The sequence below is a fragment of the Toxorhynchites rutilus genome, chromosome 3, assembly GCF_029784135.1.
Source record: "Toxorhynchites rutilus septentrionalis strain SRP chromosome 3, ASM2978413v1, whole genome shotgun sequence".
NCBI classification, from domain to species: Eukaryota; Metazoa; Arthropoda; class Insecta; order Diptera; family Culicidae; genus Toxorhynchites; species Toxorhynchites rutilus.
In genome coordinates this window covers 289,219,905-289,241,740 of record NC_073746.1, presented here as the reverse complement: position 1 = coordinate 289,241,740, position 21,836 = coordinate 289,219,905, and the positions used below count along the sequence as shown (strand labels likewise).

The following is a 21,836-nucleotide window of genomic DNA, read 5'->3' as shown; positions in this document are numbered from 1 at the left end:
ATCTCGTGTATATATTTACCTGGACAAACCAGGAATTGAAGCCGACGAAATGTTCTGTGATGCCACAGTGTACCGTATGTGTTGTGCCAACCCGTATTTTGACATTGATTCCCAGCGAAATGATTGATCGCGATTGCCCTGGATGGTGTGCGTGCGTGGATCCCGTATTGTTTCTGGAGAACCAGGAGTTGCACCCGGTGTTATGATGAATCAATGTATCGGTTGTGATCAAGTATGCTCGATGGATTGGATATGCCTTTGTTTTCGTTGATCACGTGATGTTGTTCGATGACCCCAAATGTTGTTTGTTTATATCTCATATCTTTGTTTGCATATCATTTCCTCTGGTAATTTATAAGGTAATTGATGATATAGTGATCAAACTAGTAAACAAACCGAGCCGTATTCGGTTGTATGATGTGAGTTCCTCAGCGGTTGTGTGGATTATTTTAATGAAGAATCGCTTTTGGTTGTGTGTGTTGATTCCGTTGTTTCTCGAGTTGTGAAATGTAAATAAACGCGTGGTGTAGATAACAATAATTATCCCAGCATCGGCTGGACATAAACTATTTGTTTATTTACCTGGACAACCAGGATTTTGAACCTGGTGTTGAAGTTGAAGTGTAGAATCGAGTGTTTTTGATATGTTCCTTTCCTGTTGCCTTCGGTCGGATTTACTGTAGTGCGAGTCAGTATGATGTGGATTGGATATTATTGATGCCAGTTATTGGTTGGTGGTGCAGTGGAATTCAGTTGAGTTGGTTGTGATGGCGGATCTTCGGTTGTGTCGTAGAATAAACAATGGCGAATCCCCAATTCGCTGTTGTATTGGCCCAAGTGATGGCGGATTTTCCTTTTCGTTTGATATAATTTGGCTGCTGAATCCTTTCCGTTTATCCGGTTCGAAGGACCAATGTTGGGTAGCTGGTTCGATGCCAATACGCAGGACCCTATCCTGCGTTTCGTCGACCTGGGACTGTCGCGGTTTTCCTTCCTGGGTTTATAATTTGGGGGGTGAGTAACCACCAAATAAACACAGCACCAACTTGAATATGCACTACAGTCTGTTTATTTATAATTCACAACTCATATATTTACAATTCATTCACATTTATATTATTTACAGGTAATTTTAATATGACATAAATAATTTGACCGTTCCAATGGCCGTTTCTTCCAACTCTCTTTTTTATAAACCTTCTATTTTTCATCTTCTTTTTTGTTTCTTATGATTTCTTGTTTGTCTTCCTTTCTCCTATCTCTTTCTCTCCTTGTTTTGTATCATGGTTTTTTTGTGTTGGTAAATTTCAGGTTTCCAAAGCCAACGAAGGTCACCCATGCAGCAAATCATAAAAGTGGGGGTTTACCGAATGTAAAATATTCTCGGATTGTTCAGTAACCAACAGGGTGCAATAAATGTTTTTACGGTGGTTAGACACTCCACCCCCTCTCTAAGGGGGAACTGACATACCAATGAAATACTTATTTCTGTATAACTCGAAAACTAATCAAGCAAATGGAGCCAAATTTGGCATGCGAAGGTTTTAGGGTGCAATAAATATTGCTATGGTGGTTAGACACTCCTGCCATACAAATCAAACGCAAATTTCTGCATATTCGAGAATTAATCGAACAAATGAAACCAAATTTGGCATGTGGAGGTTTAGGATGCAATAAATGTTTTTTTTTTCTTTATTATAGTGACTTTCAACACATTTCGGCTGGTTCGTCACTTTTACTTCCATTTTTGGAAGAATGTTGGGAGTGAGAATTGAACTCGTGATCTCTGCTTGAGAGGTATGGATGTTACCACTACGCCAGATCGCCTCCTGCAATAAATGTTTTTACGGTGGTTAGACACTCCACCCCCCTCTCTAAGGGGGAACTGACATACCAATGAAATACTTATCATGTCATGGCATTTTCCGTCATTTGTAACAACATTAACATTTAATGTAACAAATCGGAATGACAAAACATGAGCTTAAAATCAATTTTGGGTGTAGAACGAACATTGCATTTGGATTCTGAGCGTGTGATTGTGATGCACTTGATTCGCAATCGTATATTTTGATTGTGCTTGGCTGCTGTATTAATTCAAACTATTTGAAAATTGGTATACTAAAGGGTGTGTCACATCAAATTGCATCACGGAAAAAACGCTGTAGAAATTCGCCCAGTAGACCGATCCTTTTGAAAATTTTAGACAGTAAAATAAAAACTATTAAACAACTTTTGGCATTTTCTTTTTATTCATACTTCGAGCCCAAGCCCGTATGCTCGCACCTTCCTCTTTACCCCGTCCATAAGGTTCTGTACAACGTCAGGTTGTAGTTTTTTTTGAACAGAAATCCATTTTCTCTTGAAGTCCGCCTCCGATTTGACAACTTTTGGGTTCTTCCGGAGGGCCTGCTTCATAATCGCCCAATATTTCTCTATTGGGCGAAGCTCCGGCGCGTTAGGCGGGTTCATTTCCTTTGGCACGAAGGTGACCCCGTTGGCTTCGTACCACTCCAACACGCCCTTTGAATAGTGGCACGAAGCGAGATCCGGCCAGAAAATGGTCGGGCCCTCGTGCTGCTTCAATAGTGGTAGTAAGCGCTTCTGTAGGCACTCCTTAAGGTAAACCTGCCCGTTTACCGTGCCGGTCATCACGAAGGGGGCGTTCCGCTTTCCGCAAGAGCAGATCGCTTGCCACACCATGTACTTTTTGGCAAACTTGGATAGTTTCTGCTTGCGAATCTCCTCCGGAACGCTGAATTTGTCCTCTGCGGAGAAGAACAACAGGCCCGGCAGCTGACGAAAGTCCTCTTTGACGTAGGTTTCGTCGTCCATTACCAGGCAATGCGGCTTCGTCAGCATTTCGGTGTACAGCTTCCGGGCTCGCGTCTTCCCCACCATGTTTTGTCTTTCGTCGCGGTTAGGAGCCTTCTGAACCTTGTATGTACGCAGGCCCTCCCGCTGCTTGGTCCGCTGGACGAATGAACTTGACAAATTCAGCTTATTGGCGACATCCCGGATCGAACTTCTCGGATCACGTCTAAACTGCTTAACTACGCGCTTGTGATCTTTTTCACTGACGGAGCATCCATTTTTGCCGTTCTTCACCTTCCGGTCGATGGTTAGGTTCTCGAAGTATCGTTTTAGTACTCTGCTGACCGTGGATTGGACGATTCCCAGCATCTTACCGATGTCCCGATGTGACAACTCCGGATTCTCGAAATGAGTGCACAGGATTAATTCACGACGCTCTTTTTCGTTCGACGACATTTTTCCAAATTTACGAAAAATTGACAGTGAAGCATGGCCAACGTGATCTATACACTCTTATCTGATTATAAGCGAAAGCTGAAGATATAATTCCTAAAAATTAAATTTCTACAGCGTTTTTTCCGTGATGCAATTTGATGTGACACACCCTTTAATCATCAAAATCTGTTCGCCGTTAGCTGTAAACAAAGCATGTGAACAGAAGTAGAAAGTTATAGTAATGGTTGCGTTGTTGTGACATCGTTTCGATGAGGTAGAAAGCCATCTATTCGCTCGTGACGTTCTCTCTCTCTCTGCGACTATATAACGAACGCTGCATTTGATTTGCAGTGGTTCATGAAAATTGTAACTCACAGAAGCATAAATAGAACCTTATAGACAGCACGGGTAGGTAAGCACAAACTTGTGCAGAACAATTGTATGGAATAGTGGGAATGCTTCCAATTTTGTTAATTTTGACCATTTACGGATTATGAAATCGTAATGTATAGCATGTTTAACAAATCTCAGGGAGTTTCAGATTCGATTGGTATGCAAATCATCTAAATCCGTACGATGTAAAAATAGTTATTAACGTTAACTTTATTTAATAAAAACGTGACCTGTTTATGATTTGGCATCGTCGATGAAAGTCGTAGTCCTACGTCAACAAAATTACACGACCACAATTTCGACGTAGAGCTACGTAATTACATTATTTAATCCGCTTATTTTTCATCTTGAAAGTGTGTTCATTCCACCTGAAAATCCATTATACTCATTGTCGCTTCCCAAACTTGTGATAGGAAGCTCCAAGTCGTCAACGCGAATGAACTTCTCGCTCCAAAAACAAATAACATCGCTCCGTCTGTGCTACAGGTACGTATTGAGAACCGGCTGCCTGACAATATAAATGTATCATGTATTTGTCGGTTCATGCCGGTATGTTTCTGATAAAACCTGTGCGAACTATCGAGAAATGGCGAAGCCTAATCGCAGTGGCTCCTCTCTCCTCTCCCACTGTCCGTACAACAAACGATTCATTTGATTTGTGTAACACGAATATGTCAGCATCTTTGGGTTCTTCTACAACAAATTACTGATGAAGGCAATCGTCGAAAGCTACCAGCGCTTTTCGTTTATTTGGTTCCGTCCTCATTCACGATTGATTTGCGCTGCCAACTCACACCAAACTTTTGACGTAGGATTACGTCTTTCGGGAACATATTGAGGTACAAATTGAAAATCGAAAATCGAGTACATCGTGAAAATTGTCCAATTTCGAACATCTATTGCTCAGTCATTTCATAATGAAGTGAGATTTCGGCACTCCATAACAATTTTTTTATATTGAAGGCAATAATATATGTCATGAATCTAACTATCGAACAAATGAAAAATCTCAACCCCTATCCTAAAGGAATTCTGAATTCCACTTCTGAAAGGTCGAAATTGACGACACATGCAGCTGGTCTCTCACAGAGACTTCAAAACCAAGCTGCCTGGGGGAAATCGGCATTGCAAATATATGAAATTCGGGGCATTTTTGTATTGCAAGTAAGGTGAGTGATACAATTAATTCTAGCAAATAAAATATGAATTTGGAACTTTAATGTTGGTTGCTTCGTGAAATATCATATTAATGACCGATCGTGTATTGTGAAAAATTTAGCACAAGTGTAAGTGTAAAATTGTATATGGTTACAGTTGTGTTAAAAATGACTTGATATATATTTTTTTATCCCTTTTGTTTATTTTAGGCTCATTAGCATTTTAGCTGTAACAGAGCCGAACTTTAATCGTGTACATGTCACATGGTTATCGTATCTATTATTATCACATTACACTGTTGCCATTTTTCGGCTTTTGAGTATTTCCTTCTCTACCATTATATATGGTACATATTTACACAGCAGCCATTTAGGCGTAAGAGTTTTCCTTCTGTTCTTCCATTATCCAGTTAGACCGGACAGCGGAGACAGTTGATTGCTCATTGTTGAGTTATTTATAGAACAGCAGCCCGATGTGTCTTGCAGAGCAGAGCAGTTGTATGGATGACTCGATCTTATTTCGACCGTGGGTCGATCTCCATCGCTGATGATTGTTGCGTGGACGTAGCTATTCTGTAACAACACAAAGATGGTCAATGAAGGCCCTGAGTTTTGAACTCACGATCGAACGCTTACTAAGCGAACGCGCAACCAATGTAGCTACGAAGACCCCCGACGATTTATTTCAATTTTCATAAATAAAGACCAAGGTGTGTTCCCGCTCGAGAACTGGTCGTTTGGTTTAAGCTGTCTGTTATGTTGTGTTCATTTTCACCAAAGGAAAATTTATACGGCGAGAAAAATTGGAAAAGTGAAGAAATATTAGAAAAAGTGATTTCATCTGCTCTACATATAGTATTAGGTGTTGTCAGTCCAATTAAAATTCGCATTGGGTTGAATAAACACTCAAAAAGTAAAAATTATAAATGAAAATTACCTTTCCCATTTCAAATATGTTTCCTCTATAATAGAGTAACATGTTTTTACTGATGAGAGAAATTGATAATTGTGTTCGGTATTGGTAATTATCTTATATTACATTAATGAGTTTTTTTCCTATATTTCATCCAAAACGGCGATGTAATTCTTCGAACATATCAAAAATCAACAGAGAGCCTTATGGAATCCTACGTCAAATGTGCGGTCGTGTCTCGGACACAACCCTACTGTGACTTTTTCCTTTTCACACAGATATCGATAACAAACTATAAACACCTTTGCTCCTATTTTCCGCTTGAGGTGGGATTGAACACCAGAACATCCAACACTAAGGTTTTCCTACTGGAATTTGAAAGCATGCTTCCATGGAAGTTGTATCTGTATAAGTGCAGTGTATGTTTACATTCAAAAATTCTGTATACTCTTCCATATCCGCACTAATACAAAAAAATCCCGTATACTGCTGACATCTTCTTTGTCGTAGCACACTTTGATACAGAGGGCCTTCTCTTCTTCGAGGGTTTGTAGTGAATGTGAACGAAAATGCACTGATGTTACGCAATATTTTCCATTCTTGTATCAAGATGATGTGTATATGTGTGTAAAATCAACATAAGGCATGAATGATGTCCGCTCGATGCGTTATGCTTGCTAGCTCGCTCGCAACTGTAGTTTCATTCCGTTCCATTCCATATTTAGTTTTAAACTTCCTCAGTTCATTCGCCTCTAGCACTGAGAAAGGCCCTTGGGGGAAGGAACTCTACTTCATATTCCTTCTTCACCTGTCTTAATAAAGACAATCCGTTTCCGCTCGACGCTCATCGGCAACGATGTTGCTCCGATGGCCACCAAACGAGAAGTGGTGTGGTTTCAAATCGCGAATGGCTTATTTAAACAAAATAAGTTGAAATCTAGCAGTTTAGTTCAGTTCTTTGTTTTAAAGAGGCTTTAAACATTCCAGTTCATTTGCCTCAACAAAAAAACTAGCAGAAACGGGTGTATCAGTTGCTTGTTTTTGACGGTACGGGACGGTAAGCACACAAATCTGCAGAACAAATGTATGGGAAACTGGAAATACTTCCAGTTTTCATTAATTTAAACCGTTTAGGGATTAGGGAATTGTAATGTATAGCATATGAAATAAATTTTAGAGAATTTTCGATTCGATTAGTTTGCATATTATCAGAGTTCGATCGCTGTGACTCATTAACTTATTAACGTTCTCGTTATTTCATAAAAACGTGACCTGTGACCTTCTGGTTTGGCACCCTTCCTGATCTACGTCAAAAAAGAAAGACAGAAAAATGAATAAAGGTAATGGCGAATAGTAGTGTGCAGGAATATCGCGAGCAAGAGATAGTTTCCCATACTAAATCAAGAAATGTTTTGTATACTCGCTTAAATTAATTGTCCATGGGTTCCAGCAGACATTACATAAGCCTATATCTAATCTGAAAAAAAAGTTATCTGAAGCAACACACGAAGCCAGCTTTCAACAGAAAATGAATTGAATGAATGAATTTTAATGAACCAAAATATGTAGGGAAAATAATAGGGGCTCAAAACGAAAGGAGTGTGAGTGACATTACTGTTTTTTCTGCATCGAATCTCCTTTTGGTCAGAACTTAGCTGCAAACACATTCCCAGCTGTATTTGAAAAAATGAAATATAGGTCAGAACCTCCCCTATCGGATTCTGTAGCAAACTTAAATTGGAACGTTTTTGCAGTTTAGTTATTAACTAAAGAAAAAGTTGATGAAGAGAAATCGATCAAGTCACTTACACACCTTTCCTTCTGAGCCCCTCAAATATTTGAGAAAACATAGAATAAACTCACATTTAATTTCAATGTCTTCCGTTTTCACATATCTTGATAAACCAATTAATCAAGAGTCATTGAGCACTGAATATAAATTGGTTCGTTTAATTAGACACATGGGTAAATATAGATACTTTAGTAGGAGAGGGTGGCCTAAACCAACTATCTAAGTTATAATGACACCTAGGGTACCAAAAACATAAGCTTTTCGTCGACTTGAGTATCGAATTGTATAGTGATATTCGATTACTTTTTGTTTTTCCTGTTGGCGTGGGTAATGAGTTGGATATGAATGGAGAGAAATAAAGAGCCAAATAAGAAGTTACTTTTTTCGACATTTTCAAAAATAGTATCCCTTAAGTGATCCCACACGGATCTCAGGAAAATTGTTTCAATGCTGACAATTGACCTTACACTGCTTCCTTCATTATACAAATCCACAATCTTGTAGAGATTGTAGAAAATATCTTGTAGATATTTTGTTTTCATTGCTTCAATCGCCGAATTGAAACCCGCCGCATTTATTTACGTAGATAGTTCTCAAACTATTGAGCGACTGAAGAACCATTCCAACGGAAATAAAAATGAGTATTTATAAGTATTATTTATTCCAAAATCTTAGTTCAACAGTGTCAGCAGTATTTTACTTTGTTTACTAAAAATTAATTCAACGGTGGCCGGCAATTCATTTATGGTTCACAATTGTCGTTGACATCTCATCAATCAGTGCAATTAACGTCATGTGTTACACACGCGACCATGTCCCGTAAATGAACACCTACGCGCAAGAAATACACCTTTCTGTCGGCAGTCTTCCGAGGATCCCAGCGCGCACATAAACAAAACTTTCGCTCGTAAAACAAAACCAGCAAAGTTTAAGTTTAAATTAAATTAACAATCCCGAGAAGGAGGGTGATCGGCGCGCACGCGGCTGAGGACTATCATGGAAGCACCGGAGATTTGCACAACGTCAGTAATATAACACTTTTTAGCTAATTGCCTCGAAGGACTACTGAGCCCCTAGCGCTTCTTTGGAGGCCATAACCGGAGACGAAGGCCGACTAAGTGTTGATTAGTGATTAATTATGGAAAGCCCTCAAAACGGGGAAGGTGGCGCTATCATAATGGATCAGATGTCTTAAACTTTCATGAAGGGGTTCCGTCGCCGCCCCGGTGCTTCCGATTGCGGCGAATGGAGTTTCCCAAGACGGACGAAAGGTGAACGCTCGTTAGTTTGGCTCGTCCTATGTGCATGGGCCAGAAAATCCCTAGCTCATTCCAAAGTTTTCCATTTCGAGATGGTTACTGCTGAGTGGAACGGATTGTTCCGGTTCCACCCAATTGCCAGCTAGCTTTCGTTTCCACCGACTCGCATAATACATTTCAAACTTTGCAACAGTCTGTTCAAACATTTGCTGTGGATTAATATTGACAAAGTTGAATTAATGATCAGCAGTCGGGTTGGATGAGTCTAACTTTATCAATGTAAATATGCTTTATGAACTAGACGAAAAGGATAGCATTATGACAGTTTCAATGTTTTCAACGTGAGAATGTGGCACTGGAAATAAATTTATGTTCTGAAGTGAATACTCACCATAAGCTTGAAATTTGTCCTTTTTCACTAGACAATAAAAGAATTGTTCTATAAATGTTAAGTGCAACTAAGGAAAGAGCAGAAACCCCAAGTAAAGATCATCCACTGCACCGCGTCGTGGAGGCCCTAATGATCTCATTAAACTTTTATTGAAACACTGCCAGAAAACGAGCTGATAAACAGTTTCACCGAGTATATACCTTCTTCAGACAGCAGTTCCAGTTCACAAAAGAAACCTACCTTTGAAGGATGCTGGGGAAGTTTTGGAGGCGAGCCATAGTCCAGCTCGTCACCTTTCCCAAATGTTATGTCATGGTGTGCCAGTTCCCTCTAGCAACTACACACACTCGTGCAACCACCTAGAACAATGGTGACCTTTTGTACGGCTTTTTATTTTGAGAAACACCACTTCCTCTCTCAACTCCCACCATCTAAGATGACCATCAAAGAATGACTTTAATGAATCCGCGCATCCCTGATGCAACCATTTCCTCCCTCATGATGTTGCACCGGTTTGGATGAAAAGGGGACCCAGAAAAAAAATTTACGCCCAGCGAAAAAGCTCAACCCGAGTAAGAAGAGCATAAAACCAAGCAGCAATGGGCCACAAAAAAGCGCAGTCCGGTGCTAACGAAGAATGTATGCTTTTTATCTCCTTGTCGTTCTTGTCCTACTGCTTTGTCTGTTTAAACAGGCGAGAAGCGAGTTAGTGCTCTCACTCCAGGGATAGCGAAACAAACAGGAAAAGTGGGGAAAAATTCTCTGCACCGAAACCAGGGCGCCACATGGAATTACGTAACACGTGTTAAACGTGCTGCGGTACTGCTGTTGGGATTTGGTCTGCCGGCTGATATGGCCGAAATTAAGGTATTAAACTTTTGAGCAGTGTCACACTCCGGGGAAATACATTGCACGAATAGCGTTGCTTGGCGCGCTAGAGAGGCACATGGAATGATAACTGTGGCAGTTGGTTGTTCGTGAATCTACTTTATAAGTACAGTGCTAAAAGAGTATTTTATGCGGCATTTGATTTCAAAACGAATGCTCAACGATGTTAGATACGGTTGTTAGCTCAGGGTGTTTTAAGGAAATATTCGGGTTTGTACAATAGTTCACAAATGTTACCAAATGATATTTGTTCTACCTCGAAAGCCACCAGCGATCTATCGATACATCAAGTTTACTTAGCGCTTGGTTCAAGCTATTTCGCACCTCTAGAATATAGCGAGTAGCAATCCCTCGCCAAATCAGCCGGGCGCTGATACGACCCACTCCATTTTTTTTTTAAACTTGGTACTTATGATGGAAACTACCTAAAACCACAATTTTAATTATCATATGACCTATTTGAATTACGATTGATTTTTTAACACGTTGAGCTCCTGATTGTTCTTGCTGCACCTTTCATTCAGTCCGCTTTAAGAGTATTTTCACCAGTGTTCGAAATCTTCAAAGATGAAAAACGAAAATCGACTCTCCTCTCAGTAGCTTCGCTTCGACTAGGACTATTTCGGCATTCGCCGTCAACATGATTTGGAAAATGAATTGAAGAGCGTTGAGAGCGAGGATGACTGATGGACTATTCTAGTCAATGGTTATTCTAAAAGACGTGACTAATGAATACAAATCTGCCTCTTCATTCAACTTCACTTCAATCCACACCACACTCTGACATGAATATTGTTACCCGCGTATAAAGTGAAACAAAACTTGATTTCTGATGTAAAAAAAGTAGTTGCACCATTAATGGGCGGTTTATTGCCTACCCATCGTGAACTCAGACCAACAAACTTAGACAGTCATCAGATATGCTATAAAGGTTAGTATTAGTAAATAGCATGCAAAATGGCGTGTAGTTTGGGAAGAATTCCAAACAAAATTTTAGTTCACTTTGTTTCCGAGTTCAATTTAGTGAAAAAAACCATACCGAAGAAAGGATTTATGTCAACAAAATTCACAAATTTGTCAGTGTTTCTGAACACAACTCTGCACGCCATTTTCAATGTGTGAGTAATTTTCGTGTACGATACAAAAAACAGGAAATGGGTTATATCTGTGGTATAACCGCAAGGGTGACGTAGGACTATCCTTGATTTAGTGATCATTTGTGTTTAGTTGCAACTGCATCAATTCTGAATGAATGAATAAATGAGTATTTGGGGGATTTCGAAAAAGAGAGCGTTACATTGAAGGCAAAATATTCAGCAATAGAAGCAATCACACTAAAGTTTTACAATACATAATACATTGCTTGTATTGTGATATGATTTGTATTCCTTTTCCAATAGACACAATATCTGTTGCATCAAATCAGTCTACATAATTTTAGCGTTCGTATTTTGGTCGCAGTATTATATGGATAGAAAACATTAAAATAAACTCTTTCGCTTGAATGTTTTTTTTTCAATTCCTAGGGGAACTGGCAGATTATTTTTCAGCAACGATAACATCTTTCCGGAATCTTCTCGATGTTGGATGGCAACCAAACGAAAATAGTTTCGCGCGTGTATGTGTGGTGTGTGTGTGGCGGCTGCTCCGATGTCTCCGATGTTTTTCGATGCTGATACTCTTTTAGTCGTCTTCTCTTCTCCTGATGGATCGGCTTTTCTGCGCTCCCTCACTGTTACAAACAATCTGAATGCGTTTCAGGTCAGGTCAGGCCAGGTAAAGGGATCGAGGCCTCGCCGTCCAGCTCGTTCAGCTCGTTCAGTAACGATGTTGTCTCGTCGATGCTCTCACGAAAAATGAATGCGTTTCACGATGATGATGATGATGTTGGATTAAAGAGGCTTTAAACTTTTCAGTTCACTGCGTTTCACCACCAGAGTATCGCTTGAGTATGCTTTTTGTCCGTGATTGAATCGAGAGAAGGTGTGGTTTACGATGGCAATTTGGAAGGCAAACTAGAAACGAATGAACTCTCTGAGTTTGAAACTTTCAGCTACTGAGCAATAACCGATTGAAAATTATATGATTTTCGCTTTGCGAAACATTTTCCGTTGCGCGCGCATCCAATATTGGATACGAAAATATCCTACTGACGAGGAAGAATAATCTTCAGAAGCCTTCCTGCTAATTGCACTTGACGATAACGATAACATCTTTCCAGATTCTCCTCGATACTCGAAGCCCACCAGTGGTTAATGCTAACTCGATAACCACCTGTTCATTGCACTTGATTGAAAAATCACAAAACCAAATGTATTTGGTTGCAGTGTTACCGATTATATACCGATTGGTAATTTCAATAGCCTGTTTTGAAAGCAATTTTAAGGCTATTGAAACAAGTTTACCCTTTATGAATAGTTAGTGAATTATTTATATTCACTACCTACTACTCGATTTATATAGTTTTGTTGAGAAACGTGGTATACCTTCATTCCCCTGTATATTTCGACATTTTGGGATAACCATTATTAGCTAAATAATTAAATTACAACTAATGTCACGCAAAATAGCACTGTAGCTTGGAATGGTTATTGTTAGCTCGCTTGAATAGTCAGCAATACAATTATTTCTCTCTTCATTCACAAATACAACAAAATATAGAAAAAGCAATAGCAAAAATGTGTAATGCAATGGTTTTGTATCACAACCACACATAAAAATCTTTCTGATATCAAATGACCCGTTGCGGTAATTAGGGCAGATTACATATATTTCTCATTAAAAAAATAACAAGAGAGGAGTAAACACTGAAAAATGCATTCGATGTATGTTTTAAGAAAAGTAGTGTAAGCAAATGATGTTGTGAAAAAGTAATTTGCAAGAAAATGTTGACAAAAAGTTTAAAATGGATCATTTGACCCCTCGTGGTAGGTTTAGTGTTAAATAAAGGGCTAGACTAGTAAAACACAGTATATCATCAAGAATTCAAATCCTAGATGGCCGCAGTCACAATATAGTCAATTACTTCTCATTTCATTCGGTTTCATTCAGCTTGACCTGTTTGTATGTATGATTGTATGTCTGTAGGGTTGTCCCACATTAATATAAATTTGACCCCGTTCCTGTTGACTGATCTGAAATTTGGAACAAATCTTGTCTCTGTTGTCATTATGAAACTGCGAATTCCATGATCTTGAAAAAACCAATTTGGCCACCGCTATAAAATAGTTTATTTCATATTATCTTTAAAAAAATGTTAATTGGGAAATGTGTATCAAATAAATGGACTTGATACGGAGAACACATAACATTATGAACAACACAAATCCAAAAAATTTGCCGCCACAAAATGGACGACTTTGTATATTTGCGATCCCCTCACTATCGATATCAAATAAAATTATTTGACTAATAGAATACAGTACATAATGAAAACATTCCGAAAAAAAAAATAGGTAAGATGTTGGAAATTGTAGAGAAATGTATCAATGCTACAGAAAATATACTAAAAACTAGCAAAGCTTTTTATGTTGAATGGTTTCATTGCGATTAAACATAATAATAATACAGAGAGTGTACTAAAAGTGCTCCCGTGGCCGAGTGGTTAGCGTCATAACTAACATGCCGGGTGTTCGGGTTCGATTCCCGTTCTGGTCGGGGGAATTTTTCGTCAAAGAAATTTCCTCCGACTGGCACTGTGATCACGCGTATTCTAGAGCTTGCCACTCAGAATGCATTCAAGGCGTGTTATTTGGCATAGAAATCTCAACTAAGTACTAATAAAAATGACGCAAGTAATACTACGTTGAGACGGCGCAGTTCCTCTAGGAACGTTAGTGCCATTGAAGAAGAAGAAGAGTGTACTAAAAACTTAAAAATAATAAGGCAAGTAGCAGTTAGTAGTTATCACACCCCTTCTTTCATTAATCAAGGGCATTGATGAAACTAAAATAAAATCGTGGGACACGTCGGATTTCCACTATTCACAGTTAGTGGTTTCATCAGAAGCCCCACGAATTTACTTTAGTATCCTTATTTTGTAACTGTCAGTCCCAGTGATTAACGTTTATAACGAAAATCTGAATGTCAGTCCTTAGGGACTGACACGGAGCTGCACGTGTTGAAGGACGTATTCAAAATCATTGATCTTTCCTTCGAAAAATCGTAACTCAAGACCCAGATGTATGAATAAAATATGATATTTGACAAAGTTGTTGTAAAATCTATGTACTATTTAGTAAAAATAACATTTCAAATGCACTGTTAAAAAGTCTTACTCAAAAACTGAATTTAATATCGAAAATTTTTATACCTCAAAACACCCCCATTCGACCTTTTTTTGTATATTTTAATTGGAGAACACTCCCAATTTCACAAAATTCGATGAGAAGTGCAGAAAAATACAGATATGAATTTATGAAATTTCAATACTTAGTGAAAATTAGAAAATTTAAGAAAAGAGTTTTAGAGTGGTTAGCGTCCCACATATTAATGCTGGACGTTTAGGTTCGATTCTCGTTCTGGCCGGGGGATTTTTCGTCAAAGAAATTTCTTCCGATTTTCACCGTGTTCACGCGTATTCTAAAGCTTGCCACTCCAGAATGCATTCAAGGCGTATTATTCGGAATATAAATCTAATAAAAATGACGCAAGTAATACCTACGTTGAGAAGACAAAAGTTCCATTAGGAACGTTAAGAACATCCAAGAAGAAGGACATAAAAAAGGAATCTCCATGCGATTCTACATGGAAACTTTATATAACGTTTCACTTGAGATATACAAGTTTTTAATATAGAATTCAAATTTTGAGTAAGATTTTTTAGTTAAAATGTTGTTTTTCCTAAATTGTCAATAATTTTCCAACAACTTTATCAATCATTATATTTTAATCAGGTATCTGGATACGATTAACGATTTTATGAAACATAAAATTCGATGATTTTGAGTACGCTTTTTCAAAAAATTAGTCGTAATTTAAATTGGTCATATGATAATGAAAATTGTGATTTTAGGTAGTATCCATCATTTCCATCGTAAGTTTCAAAGAGTTTCAAAAAAAGTGGAGTGGGTCAGGTCAGCGGCCATCTGATTTGGCGTAAAATTGTTCTATAGGGATGTATCCATCGGGTCAATATTAAACTTGTCATTAGTCTGATTTTCGGAATGTTCTGCCGGAGTCTGGTCAATCTCTATTTTTTCTTCTTCCCTCGATACAAGTGGATGTCTTTCCATACGTAAGACTACGTCTTTCAGTAAGGGTGCCAAATCAGAACACATGTGTCGTTTTAGTGAAAAAGTTTTACCGTTAATAACTATTTTTGCTTCCAATGAACTGATGATTCGCATACCAACTGAATCGGATTTTTTGAAGATTTGTTTTATATGCTATACAATACGATTAATAATCCGTAAATGGTTCAAATCAAAGAAAATTAAAATCCATTTCTTTTTTCCATACATATATGTTCGTTCTGTGCAGTTCAGTGCTTTCCTATCCGTGCCTTCAGTAACGAACAACTAATGTAGCAGCGGTGTACAAATGAGGTTTATATATCACTGCAAATCAGGTGCGCGTAAATTGCTCGCTCGAAATGTAAATGCAGAATTCGTTTTTGCGGAAACTGTGGAGAGAGAAAATATTGCAATTTAAACTCCACCCTTTTTCAACTTATTAGGGTTTGGATAAGTTAATCGCTTTTTCAGCATCGCGTCTTTCCTGATGTTTCCCAATTTTTCTCGATGCAAAGTCCAAAAGCGAGATCATCTTGGAGTGTCGATGATATTGTGAACGGAAGATATCGCGCTTAGAGGTTTGGTTTGGTGGAGGTAGCGCGTAGATTTCCATGCCTCTGGTAGATAGAGCTTCCGTTTTTTTGTATCGCATGCACATATTGTTAGTTTAATTATACGTTGTCAAAAACAGATTGATTGGTTAAAAATGTGGAATAATGGTGCTGGTGGAACAAATATATAACCACCAATGACCGAGAGTGTGTGTGAATTATGAATCAACCATTTTTAACTACATTTATAAAACCACTCAAACCATCGGCCTTTTTCAGAGCCACCAAAATCCGGGGAGAGTTGTTTATAAAATTTCAATGTATTTCAAAACTTCGGACATTGTTTTGGAATACATCGAAATTCTATAAACATTTCAAAACTTCGGATATTGTTTTGGCATACTTCGAGATTTCATAAATAACTCTTCACAGATTTTGGTGATAATCAAGCGAATTGAATAAAATAATTTCCAAGTCCTAATTTAGCAATACGGTCGCCACTTGGACATAACCCATTGTTATTTTTCTAAATACTTAATAATAGACTTCACGATTTATATTATTATCCCGCGAATGCTTTTTGTGTTCGTTATATAGGAATTCAATTTCTTATTCAATTCTGATTCTTAAAGTCTGACTCACAGTTCCGAAGAAACAAGAAGAGAGTTCAAAATTGTCCAAAAAGATTATAGTCATCAGTTTTGTTTTTGATGCAACGGGAATTTTAATAAATTATTACCTTCAAATCATTGATACAATAACAGGAGAATTGTTTTTTAGTACTCACCAGATGTTCTAAATACGAAATGATATCATTGTTCTTTTGAATAACTAAACCGATTCCCCAATTCTGCTCTCCCATTCACAACATACATTTGGTCTGCCATTCCATGCTAAATCGATATAGTGATTTTCAGAATTTCATGAAAAGTGCTAAATTTAATCTCTATCGCAAAACATTAGATGTGTATATTTAATTTTTTCATTAGGGTGACCATTTCAATTTTAGGGATTGATACCCTTTTTCCAAAAACGACCGATCTGACCGATTTAGATGATTGACATATCAAACTAAAGAAAATTAGCTGGTATTTTCAAAAAAATAAAAATAAAAAAACCAGAAAAAAATTAGAATTTTGTTTTCGTAATTATTGGTTGTATCTGTTTATATAGTTTTCATGGTAGTGGGACCAAGGGCGCTTTTTTAAAAAAAATTCTTGATAGCTGATGATTTTTTACATAAAAAACCTGAAAAACAGAGATGTGTTCTTTTTATTTTTTGAGTTACTATTTTTCAAAATTAACATGTTTTTAGTTTTCGTTCAATATTCCTGTGCGACTAGAAATAAATTTCTATTGCAAGTGTAATATTGTTTCAAGGCATATTAAACTAAGCTCATTGACTTTAATTTGATATGTCGATTATCTGAATCGGTGCAGTAGTTCAAAAGTTATGACTTTTTAAAAACATCATTTTTGGAATAAAGGGAAAAATGATTTTTCAGACCATCGGTTGACTTTGAAAAAATCATAATTCAAAAACAAAAAAGAACACATCTCTGATTTTTAGATTTGTTATGTAAAAAATCCTCAGCTTTCAAGAAAAAATATCGAAAAATATAGCGCCCTGATCCATTGACCATAAAAACTACAAAAAACAGATACAATCAATAACAAAAAAAAAAACAAAATTCTAATTTTTGGGAATTCTTTTTTTAGAAAAAAAACCAGCTAATTTTCAAAACGATTTTTTTAATTATACCCTAATGAAAAAATTAAAAATACAGGTCTAATATTTTTCGATAAAGAACAAACTTTTCTCAGAAAACACGTTTCACGAAAATCTGTGAACCACTATATTGGTTTGGCATGGAATGGCTGTGTCTTGAGAAATACTGATTCAGCGGGTGAGTAAACAGCCGCTAATCGGATAGGTTGAAACCCTTCAATCCGACACTCCGAAGTTTATGCATTGAAAACATTCCGAGTTGTATTGCAAATCGTATTCATGAGCCCAATCTGCCCAAAATTCCCAGAACAAAAACTACTCTCTATGCTTCCAAACGCTCCAACAAATTCAGCCCAGTTAGGTACCGATTTTCTAGGCCACACTCCCATAAATGACGGTACCGCTTTCATTCAATTATTTCAGCGTCGGTTCGTTAGGGGAGTCCTCTTTGTTTTTTGTCATTTTCCTCCAAATGCCTACGCCTATTGAGGTGCCATACCACGGTGACTCAATCGCTGCCGGGATCAACCGTGAAACTGTCATCCCCAGCACTACCGGTGCAGCCCGGCTGGAAGTGGAAGTTATTGAAAATCCCGACACAGTTTCCCGCCCGTGTAGACGAAGGCGATGACGACGAGGATGGCGCATTGTGTTCGGTTTCAGTGCTCGTTACACAACCTTCATAGTGGCAGGTCATGCCAGGTGGGAAAAATTTTGCGGCTTTGAAACCTTCGGTGGCCTCGCTTGTGGAACGCGTTGTTCAACAAACCACCGAAGCGCGTTTCTCGTTGATTATTGAATGTGTGTCACCGTGGCTTTAAAGGCGACTGTTTTGATACACCACCAACCGAGCGCACCGGGGGAAACGCATCTCACAGTGGCAAAACCACAAATTGAGTGTTTCGAAACCGTTGCCATTCCGTTACATCTCGAGTTGCTGATTCTCTGTACTTGTATTTCATTTGTAAGTAGCTTGACATTCTCGTACTTCATGCTAAGACAGAATATATGGCTATCGGAATTAATAACAGAACCGGAAATTGGTTCCGGTGTAATGGATTCTTCCTTTTTCACCCACCGTTCAGACACGATGGTCACTTGTTAGATTCGCCCCATGTGCGAGGGATGCGACGAAATTGTCCTTCGCCTGGGACTGACATATCAATCTTTCCGGTCTTCGGGCGTGGTCCTGGTGAGATTAATGTTTCACAGCGGGTTGTCTCTTCGTTGAAATATATTTATCTGCTGAAGGATAGGCTTGTTACAGGAAATAGGTCAAATGAGAAACAGCGGTGCGTGAGAATCTACGACGGGTGGGGATGTGATATCTAAAGCATCTGATTCGGAAGTGTGCTGAAATTTGTCGGAAGGGAATGTATTTTAATGAAAGCCAATGAGTTACTATTTTATACAGTAAATCATAAATCGAATTATTGCTGCCCGAGTACCTCTTACGCTAAAGTATCGAGTTTATTCTCACTCCTGACATTCTTTCTTCGGAATAAATGTAAAGCTGTTGGCCGAGTGACGAACCAGCCAAAAGACTGAAAGTCACTATAGACCAGGGGTGGCCAAACTTTTGAGCATTACGGGCGACTAATTGTTCAAATGTTAGGCTGCGGTCTACCAAAGTTGACTGTATCAAAAAGTCATTAGAAAATGAATGTAGTACTAGATAATACAACAAAGTTTTAACCCTCCTGTCCTCCCGCACGGTGTCATAGACTGTATATATCAACAAATGCCACACAATATGATAAACAAGTTAAAACTGAAATATTATTGAAAATATAACAAATAACCATTAGAAAAGTGTGTAAAATACATAATCTACGTTGAAGACATTTCTAAAAATTTATCGTGTTGTAGAAACATGCACAAAAGATGTTTATAAAAACGTCCAATTAGAAAATCAAATAACCAATTATTCATGTCGCATTACAAGTCTGTCCAATTAGCTAGATGTCCAATTAGAGGCGAATCACTGTATAACTAAAAGAAAAAAAAACCAGAAAATATTTTATCTTTAACTTCGTCCACTTTGAATAGTCTCAATTGATTTCTCCTCATAACAAAATTTTGACCGTGAAAGAGATAATTATAGGAAGAACATAGGTAATTGACGAATTTACGTTGGATTTAAAACCAGATGGCGCAGCGAGTAAAATGATGATGTTTTGTTTTTTTTTTGTATGGAATTGGTTCAAATTTTTTAGAAAAATCAGAATTTATCTTAAAATTTCTTCACGTATTCTTTCTACGCTAAGGTTAGAGGTTAGAAAAGTATATTTTGAAGAATGTGTTGGTATAAGTGTTATAACTTTGATTTTTTTCGACTAGGTAAACGATGAGTAGCATGTGTTGTACTAAAAATACTGCAAATCCTTCTTGTGTCGGTTCTTACATTATCAATGATATCATCCAACTTAATGTGATATCGATTTCATTACCATTATCCACAGTATTCATAACCTGTATGCATTATCAAACTCAAAATTTTCGAAATTTATCAATGACTTTGGTCCAATCGCGTGTTGTAACCAACGTAAATATATAAAGCCATAACTTTCTTACCATATACTGACGACATTTAATGGTTGAAATGAATCTAAATAGAAATAAAGTGAATAATCACGATCGAATCTTGTCTTCCAGTGCGTAGAATAAACAAACATTATCACTTTCGTAGTCCTGAGCTCTAATGTAGGTGTCGCAAGAGCTGATTCAGCTTTGCGTAAATTCGTCAATACTGATAAATATTCAATGATAAATCATTCTATAAACTAAAAATAATTATCGGTTACTAAACAAAATTTATTTTCTGTAAAGTTTCATCGTTGATTTTCTTCAAATTGCCATTTATGAACATACAAATCATTTATTTTCCATAAAAATACAGCTAAGATGATTATTATATTCCTCAATTAACTAGAAAAATAAGAACTATCTATCGGAAATGTTGGCCCCTATTATATAAAATGAATCGAACGGTCAATTCGATCCTTATAACTATCACACCGAACAAATTTTCGTATTTTGTAAATCGATAGAGTCTTATCGAATCGGGTTCTTTCTGGAATGTCGACGAATTGCATATTTTGAAATGTTTCTTAGAGAAAAATATCTGGAATCAAACAAGCAAATCAAACAGCTCAAAAAATTATGCCGACAGCTTTCGCCCGATTGTGTCTATAGCAGCGAAATAGAGCTAACGGGCAAAATTCTGTTCAACTAGTATTACATAAAAGGACCCAATATTTATTATTAGAAATTAATAATTTCTCATTCATCACTGTTGTTCCATTCATTATAATTTTTCTTGAATTTTTTGCACTATTAATTCACATTACTTATCATAGTTTCAAAGTTACAATACTTCATTAAAACCCGCATTCGCAGTCTTCAAAGGCGAAGTTTTCTTCAAAAATTTAGTTTTCATTAATATTCGAAACCTTATGCCTTATGTGACAATTTTTTGCTTTGTTACAAGTTATGGTCGAACAACTGGATGTGTTAATATTAAATAACAACGATTTGAAAGAAAATATTAAAGCGGAAACTTTAATGATGAAATATCTACTCTTACAACTAATATGTTTGAATGAGGTGAGCATAAACACCTTATAGAAAGATCACGACAAAAGGACTACCGTTTAGTCATCCCTGCTATAGACGAATTTCATGCCAAATCGACTGCCCATTGGCAACACCATCTCAGATTGCAGTGAATCGTTGTGGGTGTAGAGACATGGTCAACTTTGAATACGTGAAATTTCAAAAAAAAAGAATACTTTTTGAAAATGGCCGAAGTGTTTTTTTTAATTTTTTTTCACAGAAATTTCTAGCTCAAAATATATAATTCCTATGAAATTTTGATCAAAAAATGAAATACTCTTGGGTGACTTGTTGGTAATTGTATGGGAAATTAATATAATTTTTGTTCAGAATTTTGAAAAACAAACAACTTTTTCATGTTTTCTTTAAAAAATTACTATTAATGTTTAACTAGTAACATTTGTGTGTATAAATTATGGCGATTGATATGTTCTGCAACCTTTTTTTTTCTATTTAGAAACCTGTCAAGAACATGTAAAACGCAAGAATTTACACAAAACAAAGTTACGAGTAAAACATTATTTTTCATAAGTCTCCATACAAAAATGCCATATATGAAACTATGAAAAATAGAAAGTAGACGTCTTTGACGAAAGTTATTGTATGGGCTATTCATATATATATTTTTAGAATTAAATAAATACATTTTTGAGGAAAAATTATTT

At 37.2% G+C, this 21,836-nt stretch overlaps 1 protein-coding gene across 4 annotated transcripts in view; it reads left to right on the top strand.

The window, feature by feature from the left end:
- Nucleotides 1-21,836, top strand: part of LOC129775497 (dipeptidase 1) — a 509,186-nt gene that overhangs the window by 60,097 nt on the left and 427,253 nt on the right. The window lies entirely within an intron of this gene.